The sequence below is a fragment of the Phalangium opilio genome, unplaced genomic scaffold, assembly GCF_054372755.1.
Source record: "Phalangium opilio isolate 3A_F unplaced genomic scaffold, DU_Popi_V2 ptg000031l_1, whole genome shotgun sequence".
NCBI lineage: Eukaryota > Metazoa > Arthropoda > Arachnida > Opiliones > Phalangiidae > Phalangium > Phalangium opilio.
In genome coordinates this window covers 8,936,277-8,952,754 of record NW_028324158.1, presented here as the reverse complement: position 1 = coordinate 8,952,754, position 16,478 = coordinate 8,936,277, and the positions used below count along the sequence as shown (strand labels likewise).

At 36.3% G+C, this 16,478-nt stretch overlaps 1 protein-coding gene and 1 long non-coding RNA gene across 3 annotated transcripts in view; one reads left to right on the top strand and one right to left on the bottom strand.

Moving 5' to 3' along the window:
- Ten-m (teneurin transmembrane protein Ten-m) overlaps positions 1-16,478 on the bottom strand; it is a 415,273-nt gene that overhangs the window by 71,219 nt on the left and 327,576 nt on the right. The gene's annotated exons all lie outside the window — the stretch shown is intronic.
- LOC149690430 (uncharacterized) lies at positions 13,922-14,964 on the top strand. Its single transcript, XR_016383733.1, has 3 exons — positions 13,922-14,226; positions 14,309-14,514; positions 14,597-14,964. It is a non-coding gene; the product is annotated as an uncharacterized LOC149690430 (long non-coding RNA).

The window sequence follows — 16,478 nt, the reverse complement described above, 5'->3', positions numbered from 1 at the left end:
AGAGAATCAGATGTTCAGAACTCATGAAAAGACTAGAAAGAAAATGTTTTAAGCTTATCGCTACTGTATTGACATAACATGGACGCTTTTCCTGGAATTTGTATATATTTGACGACATGAAATTGCCTTTTCAATATAATAGGCTGTCTCGAGTCTTTTACAACTGAATATTTATTTTTTATGTTGCTGAAATAATTAGCCCTGGGCCCCATGACGCCTTAAGACGGCCCTGGGCCAAGGGTTTTGTACGTATACATTATTGTAATCTAAGGCGAATTCTGGTGTCCCAGTATACATAAAAGGGCTAAGATAATATGTGTATAGCTAATAGGGTAATATATTCTTGATAAGAAAGGAGTATACCAATTAGAAGAGTCAGGAACTTAGCCTCTAACAATCCCACATCTATGGCGTAATACCAGAAGTATAAAATACTTCACTTCGAAGTGTGTACCACAAAGAGGAGTTATTTTTACATGATTCTTCCCATCAGCACATTTGGAGCGAGGTTACTAAACCGAATCACATACACGATAAATAGTTCCCTCATCATTATACTCTATTAGCGCTGCTTAACTATTTACCAAGGCGCATGAGCTTGTGCGTTTTTGTAAAATGCACGTCAAGACAATCAAGGTTTGTGGGTTGATTGCCGAGGATTTAGTACCAAACATTATAGAATTCACCCCACGGTGCGATGCCCATCTGAAGTTTGATAGAGGATACAGAGTCTCATCCTTCTTTAATGATCCCCTTCTGTTAATATGTAACCACGGAGAGGTATATTTCAAGTTATGGGTAAGTTTCCAGCGCCGCAATCGTTAGAATTCCGAACTAATGTTGATATTAGAGTATCTTCCAAAGAAAAGAGATAATTCCTTTTTGGAATCTACATCCATACAAACCCAAAACCCCAAAATACGATTTTAAATTCCATTTTAATACCCTGATGACCATCTCCATTCTCCACCTTCTATTCAATTCAGCAAAACATTACTTTGACAGTAAAGAAACATTAAACCCTTTTCCATTGCAATGCAATGCAATGTGTGTGGGGGTTTCCCCCCTTCTTACTTAATTTATATTAACCATTGAAAAGGAAAGAAGAAACCGAAGCCATTCACGCAGCCACGTTAGCGGTAATATTATTACGTCGACCCAAAGTTGGCTGCATGGTACAGTACCGTAGCTAGAGACTAGTTCAACACAGTAAAACCCCAACCAAAACGGGAGCATAACGCAATGCGTAAAAAATCTTTTGGGGGGGGGGGCTTTTGGAGGAGTAGAAAAAAGGAGGAAAAGAAAATAAAGAGTGGAGTGGAAGAAGGGATGGATCATGGAAAGAAGAGCTAGCGAGAGCCAAATAGAAAAAGCCCCGGAGAGCCCAGAAAAACGCTGTAAATGAAAGAGCCTCGAGTGAAGAACGCAAGAAATAAAAAATACCGGAAAAATCTTGGAAAAAGGAGAGGTGTGTGTGTAGGGAAAAAGAGAGTTTCCCCCTCTCTCTCTCTTTCTCTCTCTTGGTTGGAATAAGAAATGTTTGGTACAGCGGCCACGATGCTGGCTTGAGCTTACACAGATCATTTGGGGCCCCCAATCGATTCTAAGGTTAGGTTTCAGTTTTTAGCCGCCCGTAGTTTGCGCCTTTTTTAAGAAAGGGCGCCAATAACCTATCTGACGGTTTGTTGTCAGCCACGTTGCCCGTTCTGGAGTGATTTCCCGCCTTTTGAACTGCGAAAACTGTTCTGTAGACTGTACTTCGGAATATTTTTGTGCATGGTTAAACGGACATAATGTAGAATAATTAAATGTTACGATGCTTAAGTCAAGAGTGATTTAAAGTGGTCAGTTGAGGTCGAAGTTATGAAAGAACTTATGGTATCTATGGGTATAGACTGAAGTTAATTTATCTCTCCTCCGAACTCTGTAGACTGTACTTGGGAATATGGTGGTGCATGGTTCAAGGGACATAATGTAGAATAGTTCAATGTTACGATGCTAATTTGGTCAAGGGTTCAAGGATCATGGCACGATAGGGTCAGTGAAATCTAAGATTAAAAACTGGTGAAGATTGAACTTAACCCTCCTCTCTACCCAAATCGGTAGTTTCTAGTTCACGCTAAAGTGGCGCTGAAGCTAAGCCTTTCCCTAGTTTGCATCTTGGCACATTCACCACAGAAGACGAACTTCCTGAGTCACAGTTGATAGTTTCACCAAATCATGCACCAGATAAAACCTTTCACATCAAACCAACGATATATTTCAATATCAGTACATTACGCGTCGAAATATTTCCAAGTCCGAACATAAACTGTCGTTCTTGAAATTTCAGGGGGGTATAAAAAAGAGCTCTTAACGCAAAGGGTCGGGGTGAAATGTGAAAATGGGTGCTTAAAGTCGTCGATGGGCAGGATGGCAAAACAGAGAAAACGCCATGAGGGGTTCATAATACTTTTCAACCGATGGGGAGGAGGAAATCTCCTAGATCTGTGAGTGACGTAGAGTGTCCCCTGAGTGAGAATAGGGGGCGAATTTCCAAGGAAATATATCTGAACAATATGGCCTTTTGATTTCTTTTAAAAATATATCAAGAGACCCAAGATTCAACCAGATCTTTTAGAAGGGATTTTTTTGCAAGAAGGATTTAGTCTACTATTCTTGCTGATATTACTGTACCTTAATATCGAAGTGAAGTTGTGACAAAGGAAATATAATATTGTATAACTGTACTGTAATTCTTTGAGGAAATATTTCCAGTTGGTTTTAATGGACCTTGGGGTAAAATAGAGTCTGGTGTGTTGACCACCTTGTTTTCTTTAGACGTAACAATTATTTATTTGTGGACAACAAAGACATGGTTGCAAACAGTACGGAAGAAATTTTAATGGACTGGTTACTTTATAGCCCTATCTGAAGTCGTCGTGTCCACATACCGTGTGTTTCTTCGTAAACCTTTATCAGGTAGTCGATAGTGCGAGTCTAAAGACTGTGGCACGACGACGACGACTACTACTACTACTACTACTACATGGTAGGTCAAACTAATAGCCTCATCGTAGATATCCATCATAAGATGGGATTAAAAAAGATATCTTTAGTTAAATATTTCACACTAGGAGGATTGATGCCATTTACACCTGGAGACCGGGCTACTTGGCGGTCAAAATGCAGTACCAAGTAGCCTCGTCTCCAAGTGCAAATGGTATCACTCCTCCTAGTCTGAAAACTATGTATATAGCATTTAGAGACCTTAAACTAAATAATCACTAGATCGTCCGATAATTTTGAAAATAAAACGAAAGTACCTTTTCTTAAATAAAAACCAAAATTGGCCCTTATTGTTTTATGTTAAGGTGATTTATGGACTATACATTTTCAAAAATCTATTAAAAACATGTTAAAAGTAGGCCTTTGATAATAAAGAAAGTGTATGTGCTAAAGAATAATACGAAACCTGCTTAAGAAGAATTTAAAAGAACTGGATTAAAGTACGGTCATAACCATCTAGAAGTTGCAAGTATACACAACCATACATTTTCAGAAAGCGATAGGGTGGTGGTAAAAGATTTAAAGGCTTTTAACTAGATTCCACTCAAAATTGCATTGTTTCATTCTAGTTAGGTCTCATTCTTTTATAAAATAATAAATTATAATGATACTTTAAAACGGACGATTTTTATAAGGTATTTTTTTCATACAGCCGTGACCTTTACGTAAGTGGCCCATTTTGAAGGATTTTATGGGAGATTTAAGTTGCATGAATATTTTTAACGGGTTTTTATTTTATTGTGCCAACTATTAACTCTTATTCAGAATTTTAATGTAAGAGGTCACCTTAAACTAGTTACGTATACAAGGTGTTTCTGATAAATAAGTCTGCATGCCATACATTAAGGGGGATGTTCTTTGGGTAATCAATTTTGAGTCGAAAATGTAATTTCTATCTCCATTCAGTTTCTTGATTAAATTTCAGGGGTCATCCGTAAAATACTTTGACCAATCTTAATTTGAAAACAGTGTCCCTTGTGGAAAACAAAATGGAGATGGAAGTTTCATTTCCGACTCAAAATCGATTTCCCAAAGAACATCCCACTTCAATTAGGGCAGACTTATCATAAACACCCCTGTAAAGACACCCTCTCCTAAGACTGCAATGTCAAAGGTAAAAGTGACGTCACCGTAATCTAACGAGGCCTACAATTAACACGAGGCATTGTAACCCTTAAGCTCTCTTATAACCCTAACAAGGTAATCCTAACTTTGGTAATCACAAAGTTTTGGCCACAATAACGCATGCAACTTATCAACGCTATAATCCCCCATGACATTGTCTAAATAATTAGGCCTAATTTACGGTTAACACAAAGCCGGCTGGTTATATAATATAACATCCTACCTTGAACCCTCGAAAGCTGACGCTGTACAACGCGCAGTTTATCACATCAGGCTAGCTAGACCTAGACCAAGGCCCAAACTTCAATTGGGTAGAGCGAACAGTGTCGTATGTACGAACTTCCGACGCGAAATTCCTAAGATTAATTTTCACTACCATGTCTCTAAACTGAACTCAAATTAAAGGTTGTTGTTAATAGCCTTGGTAATCACGACGCCGACGACGAAGACATTAGAAGTTCACACACACGGCTCGCAATGCGCAAAACGTCCTCACGGCACCATTAAAAAACACCCAACGATTAAAACTCTCGAAATTTGAGACGATTTGAATTTTTTTATCAACAGGCCTAAACAACGAGCCTTCTTTGTTTTGGTAAAAAACTTTAAAATGAAACTGAAAGACCGAGATGCCGAAACCAACTCATTCGCCTTTGAAAGAGAATTACAAAATGAGTCAGTATGTTATAAATGTTTTTTGCGGTTAAATGCTACAATGCCGGCAAACCACCAGGTGACGCCGGAAAGTCGGGTTCTCATTTGAATATTATTCAAATAATAAACCGATTAGACGATATAATTTTATGGCTAATTTCGTTGTTTACGTTGTGGATCTAGATAACATTAGTCGGGGTCTAAATGACTCATCAAGTATTACTTCGGTTTGTTTTTCGTATCCGCCCACAAGAGTCCCGAGGTTAAAGGGACTCCTTAAAGACTACTGAGCATATATATATTTTGACCCCGGGACTCCTTAAAGGTCAAGTGTAATGAATGCCACGTGTTTTATTTGTCAAGAATCTTGAATTATGTCAGCTAGTGAGGTTTCAATAGGAATAATTGGACCAAATTCCAAAGATGAACTTTCAACAAGTCCATCATAGGTTTATAAGATATGTTTCATAAGTATGACGCTACCTATACTTCGTAATGCTAGAGACTTACAAGTGAGAGTTAGTTCGAGAACGACAAGCGAGAATTGAAGTCCTACACTCAGGTGTTAATTTTGCAGGACTTCCATCTTCCTAATATTTAGTCTGTACTAAGACTTTGATACAGCGCCTCACCAGGCGTCGCTTTACCTCGAATCTATGACCTACCTCCCTCGCTTCATGACAAGCTCCAGTTTGTAACCAGTGACAAACTTATGGAACAAACACATCTTACGAACTTATGATCCATGCATTTTTACATAACATCTGACACTATCCCTTTAAAAACTTAGCAGTCCACAGACTCTTACTAAAATTAATAACTATTTACAACGCAAACCGCCCGGAACTGAATGTGCAGTCCTCGTGCAGGTTCATCCCAAATTTGAACTTCTAAAACTGAACCTAGACCAACAATAAAAAACCTTTACAAGCAATAATTCCTGTTGAAATTAGAGCTTGAAACAAGAGATACTTCCTTCGCAGTTAAATTACAGTGTATAATAAAGGTCTACGCCTAAAATTGGACTTAATTTCCATATATTACCGTCGGTTAAAAAAAGAATAAGAGAAAGAGAAGGGGACCTTTAGGACCCTTGGTGTATAATGGGGGAATTTGCACAGAACCCGAGGAATGGCATTGCAGCCTTTAAATATGTCAAGGTTAAATCAAGAAGTGATATCTAGTTTGTTAGGGAGAAGGTATAAGATGCCTTAGTATTCGCGCGTCATAGTCCCAGTCCCCCTTTCAAAATACAAGGGGGGACGTAAAAGGAGGCCGGGCTATATCATCTCTCCTCAGTCGGAAAATACGGAATTTTCATCATTTGCGTCACGCTGACGTGAGTTTTCAAGAACCAATGAGATGCTGGTTGTAATTTAGAGGCGGGGATTAACTCCGGACTTACGTTTGGACTGGAGATAAAGCTGGAAATGTGTCGAATTTATACCTTCTCCCTAGTAAACTAGATATCGCTTTTTGGTTATACTAAAGCTTTGATTCTTTTTTCTTTTTTGTTCTATACATATTTATAAGTTTCTCCAGACCAAATTTGACCCCCCCTCCCCTTTTTCCCGCGTAAATGATCGGACGGGTCACTTAAATGCTCCCGCAAAAAACGTTTACCACTCTCCTATACTCTTACTGACTACTGAGGGTTCATTTATAAAGGCATGTGTTTCTAAAGAGCCCATTGATGGTATAAATATAAAATTTATTGATGGCCCCCTAACCCATAAATGTGCTTGGAAATATAGCGTTAAAATACTTAATGTAAATTAGTCATAGCAGAATATTTTCTTATTATTATAAATTATTAGGTCAGTACGAAATTTTCAATATTATAAACCGATGTATATATTTTGTTTTAAATAATTTTAAGAATATTTGAATTAATATTTTTGTTTTTTCGTTATTCTGGGCGTTTACAGTTATGTTAATATCTGTTGCAAATAGCGAATAGATAATAGATAATAGAGACGTTACGTCGAAACCTAAAATTATTAGTTGAGGGATTACTATAAGATGAGGTTATTAAGGTGAAAAAAATATCTGACCCCCTAGGCCAACAAATGTTTTTGAAATTTTTTTAAATCACTTTTTTATTTTAAATAAATGTGCCTTAAACCAGGGATAGATTTAATTTTTGAAGTAGGAATGGAGAACAGAGTAATCTGGGTGCTCGTCAAAGTCCCGGACCCCTTCCACGGGACGGAGGGGGAGGGGGTATGAAAGAAGAGGCGGGTCATAGCGACAGCGGTAAAAAGGAATTACGTATTTCTCGCCGTCCCCGTCAGCAACGTCATCAAAACGTAGTTTAAGGGAGCCAATAAGATAATTTAAAATTTTTGTTACCTGTTGGATGGAGGGGCTCTTTACGGAGTCGGACTGAAGTAAATACTAACGGTTCTCCATTCCTACTTCTAAAATTAAATCTATCCCTGGCCAGATTAAAAGTGCCTTAAACTGAATTCACAATGTGTTTCAATATGTAATAGACCGTTTCAGGCCTACAATTTATTATATTGATTTTATCCGTCGTCAATATATAGCCATACTTCTAATTTAATTGTAACTAAACCAATTTATTTTATTTTACCAAAACTAACATTATTAAACACTTTTAAATTTAGATTATATTTACCAATGCCATTATCAAACTAAAGCAAGGAAGCTGATTCAGTTAAATCATTTTAATACCATATATAAATTCCTTTCTCCAAAAATAATCAAAGTTGGCCCTTATCATAAAAAGCTTCAACTTCATTCCTTTTTATTTTATTTTTTTTTTTTTTGGAAATCGCAATATAAAAACGTCCCCGCTAATGACCCGTTTTTGCTCAAAGAAGTAAAAGCAGCTTGAGAAAGTGAGAGAGACGAAACGAAAAGAAAAAAATAAAGAAAAGGGAATGAAAACTATTAAAAAGCCAACAAAACCCAATTTAAAAAAGTTTCCTCGGCTCGTTCCTTGCCCTATATAAAACCCTGGAAATTGAAAATTGTTCACCAAAGACTGGAAAAGGACCTGGAAAATTCTAGAGAATAAGTGGAGGAACTGACTCCTGTTCTAAAAGGGGTTATTATTGGTTAACTTCAGCCGAAATCACGTCTCTCATACGAAAAAGAACACTAAGGTATAAGGGTAACTCTTGAATAATGCACATTTCCAATGTACAGACAAAAACATTCCATAAGGGCATTTCGAGTTTATATACAATACTTCTCTTCGAGAGAGAAGTGTACCATCCACAAAGCGGGCGTGGTAATTGTAACACGATTCTTCCCAACATCAGATTAACATTTCGAGCAAGGTTACTAAACCGAATCACATACGCGATGATAAATAGTTCCCCTCATCATTACTCTATTAGCGCTTAACTATTTGCCAAGGCGCATGCATGCGCTTGTGCATGGTTTTTGGCCCACGTCAAGACAATCAAGGTTTGTGCAGAGTTGATTGCTGAGGTTTTAGTAAGTACCAAACAGTTATAGAATTCACCCTAACACGGTGCGATGCCCATCTTAATTAAGTTTAATGAGCATTAGAGCAAACAAAGAGGGCTCAATCGCGTGGGAAGAATCATGTTACATAACTAAAGTATTAAGAGGATACAGAGAGTCATCCTTCTTCAATTATCCTCTTCTGATATTACAAAGACTGAGGTTCATTCAATTCGAGTAACGTATCTCGGTTGCAGTATCTTAAAGAAATATTATTTGTCTATAGTTTTGAGGAAGCGAGACTGGAAAGTATACATGGCGATTAAAGAAAAAAGGGGTTTTACAGTGAAAGAAATAAAATGGTCGCGAGGTACTATCGATTTTCCTGCAAGGCTCCAGCTACCTACGCACCTAAGGCTGGTTGACTCCTTAGCGCCCGCGTTTAACGTCTTTAAAACAGGCTTCTTTTACTGTGCTTGATAGATACTGCTGAAACTAGGGGGACCGCTCAAAGATCTCACAAACCCTCGTTTTAGTTTCACGTGGAAATCGAGAAATTCTTCCAATAAATAGAAGTCTGTTCAAACTTCAAAAGGGTTCCGAGGAAAAGATTTGGTACTTTTTTATCTATCGTATTTGCTTTCTGTTAAAAGAGTTATCGACGAATTTGATTAAGTGTTTTTTATGTGGGTGTTTGTTTAATTTAAAATTTAGTTACGAATTTCCAATGAAATGAACCGTCAATACTGTCAACAAGCTGACCTTGAAACGGCGAGCAAGATAAACCCTACCAAAATACCGGCCTTGAAACGGCGAACAAGATAAACCCTACCAATATACCGGCCTTGAAACGGCGAACAAGATAAACCCTACCAATATACCGGCCTTGAAACGGCGAACAAGATAAACCCTACCAATATACCGGCCTTGAAACGGCGAACAAGATAAACCCTACCAATATACCGACCTTGAAACGGACAACAAGATAAACCCTACCAATATACCGACCTTGAAACGGACAACAAGATAAACCCTACCAATATACCGACCTTGAAACGGACAACAAGATAAACCCTACCAATATACCGACCTTGAAACGGACAACAAGATAAACCCTACCAATATACCGACCTTGAAACGGACAACAAGATAAACCCTACCAATATACCGACCTTGAAACGGCGAACAAGATAAACCCTACCAATAAACCGACTTTGAAACCGCGAACAAGATAAACCCTACCAATAAACCGACTTTGAAACCGCGAACAAGATAAACCCTACCAATAAACCGACCTTGAAACCGCGAACAAGATAAACCCTACCAATAAACCGACCTTGAAACGGTGAACAAGATAAACCCTACCAATAAACCGACCTTGAAACGGTGAACAAGATAAACCCTACCAATAAACCGACCTTGAAACTATGAAAAAGATAAACCCTACCAACACACCGACCTTGAAACGATGAAGAAATTAAACCCTCATTTAATCATACTTCTGACACAATGTAATAGATAAAATAAGAACTAAAAGCAGCCAACTAAATCTCTGAATCGATGGACATCTAAATAAGAACAAATTCGGATAAGTCGGAAATTCCTTCACACTCGTGTATATCATGTATATTTAAAAATAGAGACGCGGGAGCGCATTTAAACCTCATAAGAATACAAAATAGAACACGTCAAAAAAATCTGGGAAAATAGAGTGACGCCCCATAATCCCTAAAGGCAGTTAAAAGGGGTAGAAAGGAAGGGAAGGGATGAATCCATAGGAGAGAGAGAGAGAAAATAAGCCATAAAAAGCTCTCCAATAAATACCAACAAAACGGGAATTTCCTCGAGCAAAAGAGGCGAGAAAAAAATACAAAAAAATAAATATATTTCTTTTGAAAGTTTCACTGCAAAGCGGACTTTACAGGCTTGGGTTGATAGGACAAACGGAGCTAGAACTCAGAGAAAGATGTGGATGGGGATGGGGAGCAAAAGAAATACCGTTTTCGTGGTGGCTACACTCGCTTCTCGCCCATGAGAACTAACCGGAAATACAAACAATTCGATAACGGATATTTCCGGAAAATTTTCTAAAGCCCTCTAGCGAGTGTTAAGGGGAAAAATACTGTATATCTCACTGCTTTCTTAACAAAACGATGCTTAAAATAAATGGACTGGTGACTACATACTTCAGAATATAAAAATATTGGTTGATGTTTTGTAATGTAATATTGGTAATAAAGCATATCAGGGATAGATTTAATTTTAGAAGTAAGAATGGAGAACGGTTAGTATTTACTTCAGTCCGACTCATAGCCCAGTATAGACCCCCTCCCTCAAACACGTAACGAACATTTTAAATTATCTCATTGGCTCACTTAAACTACGTTTTGATGACGTTGCTGACGGGGACGGCGAAAAATACACAATTCCTTTTTACCTCTGTCGCTATGACTCGGCTCTTCTTTCATACACCTCCGTCCGCGCGCCCAGATTACTCTGTTCTCCATTCCTACTTCTAAAATTTAATCAATCCCTCATATGGGTAATAAAGCATATTTACAATAACGTCGTTAGCGTGCATTAATTTTAAGTATTCATTGCTTAAGAAAACTAAATATTTCACACTCTGTTTTGAATAAAAATGATAAAAAAATTTAATAAAATCTTTCCTTCACCCTTTTTTTCTTAAATAAATAAATTAAGTTTAATATAACTTAATTTTCTTTCCAAAAATAAAAAGAAATTAATTCGGTTGTCAGGTTACTGTCGGTAGCCATAAAAATTGCGTCGTTAAAAATGTATGACGTTTAAAATAATGGCCCTTTTAGGATTTATTATTTTCTTTATAAAAATCGTTTAATCTTATAAGAAAAAGGTTCTCACGGAGAGGGAAAAAAATGTTTCTTGGAAAAAGCAACGCACCCACGTGACTATCGACGTGGCAAGCCGCACCTTAAAAACATCTTATACGGTAGATAGATAAGAAAGAGGCTATTAAAAAGGCCACCACTGAATAACTGATAAAAATTATACACAAACTTACTATCATCCAACCATAAGGTCTTGTTTTTTAAGTCTATACATATCTATAATGGTATCTCCGAACTAGACTATATTTTACAGCGTTACCTTTAACGTGAGGGTAATATTTGGGATAATTTTAAGTAGAATTAAAAATCAAAAATAAGCAAATTCGAAGTTATATGTTCAATTTTGATTTCATTTTGAAATTTCACATTAATTCTCGATAAATTTCTCAACTTTTCTCAATGAACTATTTTGATAATTATACCAAATTAAAGACATTTTAAAGTTGTCTGTGTCGTGACGAAACCCAATTTGAAAAATTCGATCTGGGATCTAAGATATTTGAGGTCATAAATATGTTTAATTAAATGGATACTTCGTTCTAGAATTTTCTCTTTTTAAACGAAAAAGCGTATTAAATAATGAATATATCAATTGAAACCATGTTTCTATCTACAATATTATGAAAGATACAAGCATTTAAGTTTCCTTAATGAATACTACGCGTTAGGCTTCTCCGCAAAGCACTGGGTAGTGCCCCTTCTTATTGGACGAATCGGTCAGATGCTACTAGTCGTCCAATAGGGAGGGGTATTTCCCAGTACTTCGCGGTTAAGCCCAACGCGTAGTGCCATCCATTCCGGAAACTTAATTTCTTGTATCTCCTTTAATATTGTAGATAGAAACATGGTTCCAATTGATAAAATCATTATTTTACACGATCTTTCGATTAAAAAAATAAAACAAACAATTCTAGCAGGTAATAATTAATTTTCACAAATATTTCATCTTAGTAATTAATTGTCATATGAAAAATCGATAGACAGTAAACAACAGTGTCATATTAATAATACAAAAGCAATTAAGGTCTACATAATTACTTAAATTTCAACTTCATTTTTACCGTCCATTCCCGTATCCCCAAGAAACTAAATCTAATTAGTTTCCTATTCCAAGTCTCTCTCGTTCAAGTACAGAACAAATTCCTAGGTGGGTGTCTTCTATCGCATTAATTAAAAGGTAACGCGAGTCCCCCTCCCCCTTTCTTTTTAAAACCCAAACGTCTTTTCAATTTAAGAAGGAATTTTCTAGGCATGGTTGTCTAGCAACCAATATCCTTAACAAACACGACGACGAGTTTCCCGCGCAATTCGATCTTAAGCCTAAATCCTAGAAAATTCTCCTCCAATGGATCGTTTCTCGTTTCAATTGAAAAATATCCCCCCCCCCCCGGTATCTAATGAAGGCTTTTCCATCATTTGCATTTAATGAAGCGAAGGATTAAGAAGAATTAACGGGGACACGAGATAACCATCTTCTGCTTCTCTCCTAGCTGTGGTTGCGTATTTTTCTATTTTATCTCCGGTTGGAGATAAAGGTAACAAGTCTCTTTTTACTATGAACGAATCCCTATTTAAAATGAACAAGTATAGGGACAGACTGATTTTATAAATTTATAAATTCAATTCTGTTGAATTCCACAGTTAATTAAATAGATTTTAAAAGCCTAATGTCTTTCCTTTTTATACGATATAAATAATGAATACCGGAACTTCGGTCTATTAACTATTTATCGCATTTATTAAAGAACTTAATATAAATTAAGATAACTTAATTTCCTTCAAAATTAAATTTGTACGCGATAAATAATTTCCAAAAATTGTCTAGCTTAATTTTAAGTGCAGATTAAAAATATTAAATAAATAATTAATATCGAAACTTCGTGTCTATCCATCTAAATTATTGGAAAAAATAATATCAATTATTTATTTTCTTTAAAATTAAATTTGTACCCCATTGAAAAATAATTTCGAAAACTGTATAGCTCAATTTTAAGTAGATTAAAATTACCTACTAAGTAAATTTCACTATAAATTCTCAGAATTAATTAGTGTATGGACCTGATCTTGCATACGTTTCATTTTAAACAAATTTACTCTTAAAGGTCTAGCTAAATTAAAATATACTATAATTAGGTTCTATAGTTCTCAGAATTAATCATTTTATCTTAATATAGAGTTATTATTTAAATATTTAACTTTAAAATAATTACTCATAAATTAAGCTTACAATATCAAATAGAAAAACAAAATGTGTCAAAAATATGCTAATAAAACTAAATTATTCTAATAAAATTCACATACTAGGCTTGTCCAGTTTAATCAAAATCAAAATTTGAAGAAAAAAACTAATAAAAATAATCGTGTTCAGATCATTCCTTAACCCAATCTAGCTTTCACACTTTAGATACCACCCAGCTCCCAACAATATAACAGCATAAGTTTATAAGATATGTTCCTTCCCTAAGTTTGTTACTGGTTACAAGCTGGAACTTGTCATGAAGTGATTTAAGTAGGTCATAGATTCGAGGTAAAGCGACGCCTGGTGAGGCGCTGTCAAATTTGGGCTTAGTACAGACTAAACAGGCCTAGATAGACTACAAAATTAACCGCCGAGTGTATAGCCAATCAAATCTCGCTTGTCTATCGTTCTCCCTCGAACTAGCTCGAGCTGTAAGTCTCTAGCATTACGAAGTATAGGTAGTGTCATACTTATGGAAGGAACATATCACTTATAAACTTATGACATCACCACCCAGCCATCACCGAATCTCCTGCTTCATCCTTCATTCCTTAAAATTAAAAAAAAAGAAGAGAATATTCGCTAACTTGCCAAAGGCTAATAAATTCAGGCATTTCTGTCTTAGAGAATTTCTCTCACTCTCAGTGGCGAGCGGCGAGTGAGAGCGGCTAACGTCCTATCTGACTCTGTTATACGTATCCTTTAAACCACCCCCTTTGGATTCCCTTTGAGCTGTTCGCCTCCCGATTATCTTAATTGGACTGGAATATTAATGGGGTGTCAGAGTAGCTTCTCGAAGATTCTTCAAGACACCAATGTACATAGAGAGAACCCAGCTAATTCGAAACTACCGTAAGGAAAATTATGAAGGTTTAAAGCCTTAGACACAGTGTATACGATATAGAGGGGTTAAAATTACTATAACCTGCTACAGACTCTAGTGAAGAATGGTTCGCAAAGGCAACCTAATTAATCTACGAAAACGGATAGCCAAAGAATCGGGTGACAGTCCAGACTAAAGAGGTTGGACATTTAAACAAAAATAAGAATAGCGTCATGAATAAATTAGCAATGCACTACGTCCAGGAATATTTAACTCTAACACTGCATGGACTTGGTGTTGACTCGATCGAAATTAAGGTTTGAATTTCGGTATTCTTTTCTTGAACCGGGTTCACCCATCAGTACCTAATATCATTGAGCACTAGTCTCGTAATATCAGGTTATGGCGCCTGCGCAGTAGGCTTTTTCGGTCTTAAGAATGTGAGCACAAAGAGGATATGTATAAAGGGGAGTTGAAGAAAGCATCTTTGGTAATGTCTTTTTCTTTTTTATTTATTTGTTATGTTTTTCCTCCTAATTTCCGGTTCACTGTATTTCAACCAATAAGAGGCGCTTACACCGGAAGTTTAAGTGAAAACTCTCAAAGCCAAGCCTAATTCTAATCCAACCTTTATACCCTAGCTCTTTGGTCCATGTTTACCGAGGGTCTTCTACCATCTTTTGCCGTCGTAATGGTTTATAGAGGGGACTTAACCTCTGACCCTCGATAACTTTTCAAGGTTTAAGCAAATAACCCTTATTATACCATTGACCAATGTGGTATACTTTAAGTTATACACTTCTAAAATGCCCCAGAAGTGAAATGAAGTATCCAACGCTTTGGCTACTTCCAGCTAATCTAAGTCATGAAATGATCAAGACTCTGTTTTAGACTTTTCCAGATTAGAAAGTGGCTTGCAAGGAAAGAGAACATACGAAGACAAGAAAAAGTGTTTTGTTGACGAGTTGATGTTTCGAAAGATTAAAAGGAATAAGACGTCGCTTTACGCTCGTGGGCATAAAATGTCGTATAACTTTTAATCGAGTAAGTCTGAAGCGTGAAATGTTACACCATGAACTTTAGTCTGAATTTGTTAAGCCTACTTTTGATGATAAAACTGACAAAGTTATAATTAAACAGTCTGGTAGAATATTTTATTTTATAACATGACTAAAACTAACGATGTTGTCTACCGCTATATGGCCAAGAAGAGATATCTAGTTTATTAGGGAGAAGGTATAAATTCGCCACATTGCGGCCAGCTTTATCTTCAGTCCAAACGGAGGTCCGGAGTTAATCCCCGCCGCCTCTAAATTACAACCAGCATCTCATTGGTTCTTGAAAACTCACGTCAGCGCGACGCGAATGACAAAAATTACTTGTATTTTCCGACTGAGGAGAGGCGAAATAGTACGGCCTCCTTTTACGTCCCCCCTTGTATTTTGAAAAGGTGTCTGGGACTATGGCGCGCGAATACTTAGGCATCTTATACCTTCTCCCTAATAAACTAGATATCACTTCTTTTTATGCCGTAACCCTGAATTATATCAAAGTCAAGGAATTTAGTTTGCTTGCCCTGTGCTTTCGTTTCGTTTCCCCTAGGTCTAAGACAGACAAGTTTACCAATCATACTATACATATTCTTAAAAGTTAAAACTATATGTGGAAACAAAATAAAAAGATAAATAGGGCAACGAATCCTTTCTCCATCGTCACGAGACCCTTAAACAAAATTTACTTCTATGTCGAAAACCAAATGATGTGTGTGAGTGTGTGTCTGTATATTTATCAACATTAATTTTGTTTTAAATTTATTTGGTACTTACAGATAGTGTAGGTCTAGTACGATATTCCCCGGGCCAAAAGCAACAATGAATTAATCTTAATCTATCTTCAGGAGGAAACTAATAGTGTTTTTATAACTATTTCATTTTAAAAAACAAAACTAATACTCATTTACTACGTATAAATCAATCATTAAATTTTGGATCGAAACTGTTTATTTAATTTTTTTCCGAAAATAATTTTGATAAATATTTACGGTTTAAATAATCTTGAATAAAAATGGACATCGTTATGACGTAGTCCTGTTGCTATAGCAACTTTGCCTGTGAAGTTAAACACCAGTCGCCAGCTAAGTTAGCTAACAGGGCTATTCCACAAAAAGGCGACATTGTTATGACATAATTACTTATGTCGGACTTAAAATGTGCTTTTCAGTTTCCAAAATATTTTAAAACTATATTATTAGGCTCAATTTTCACATTTATAAGTAATTAAA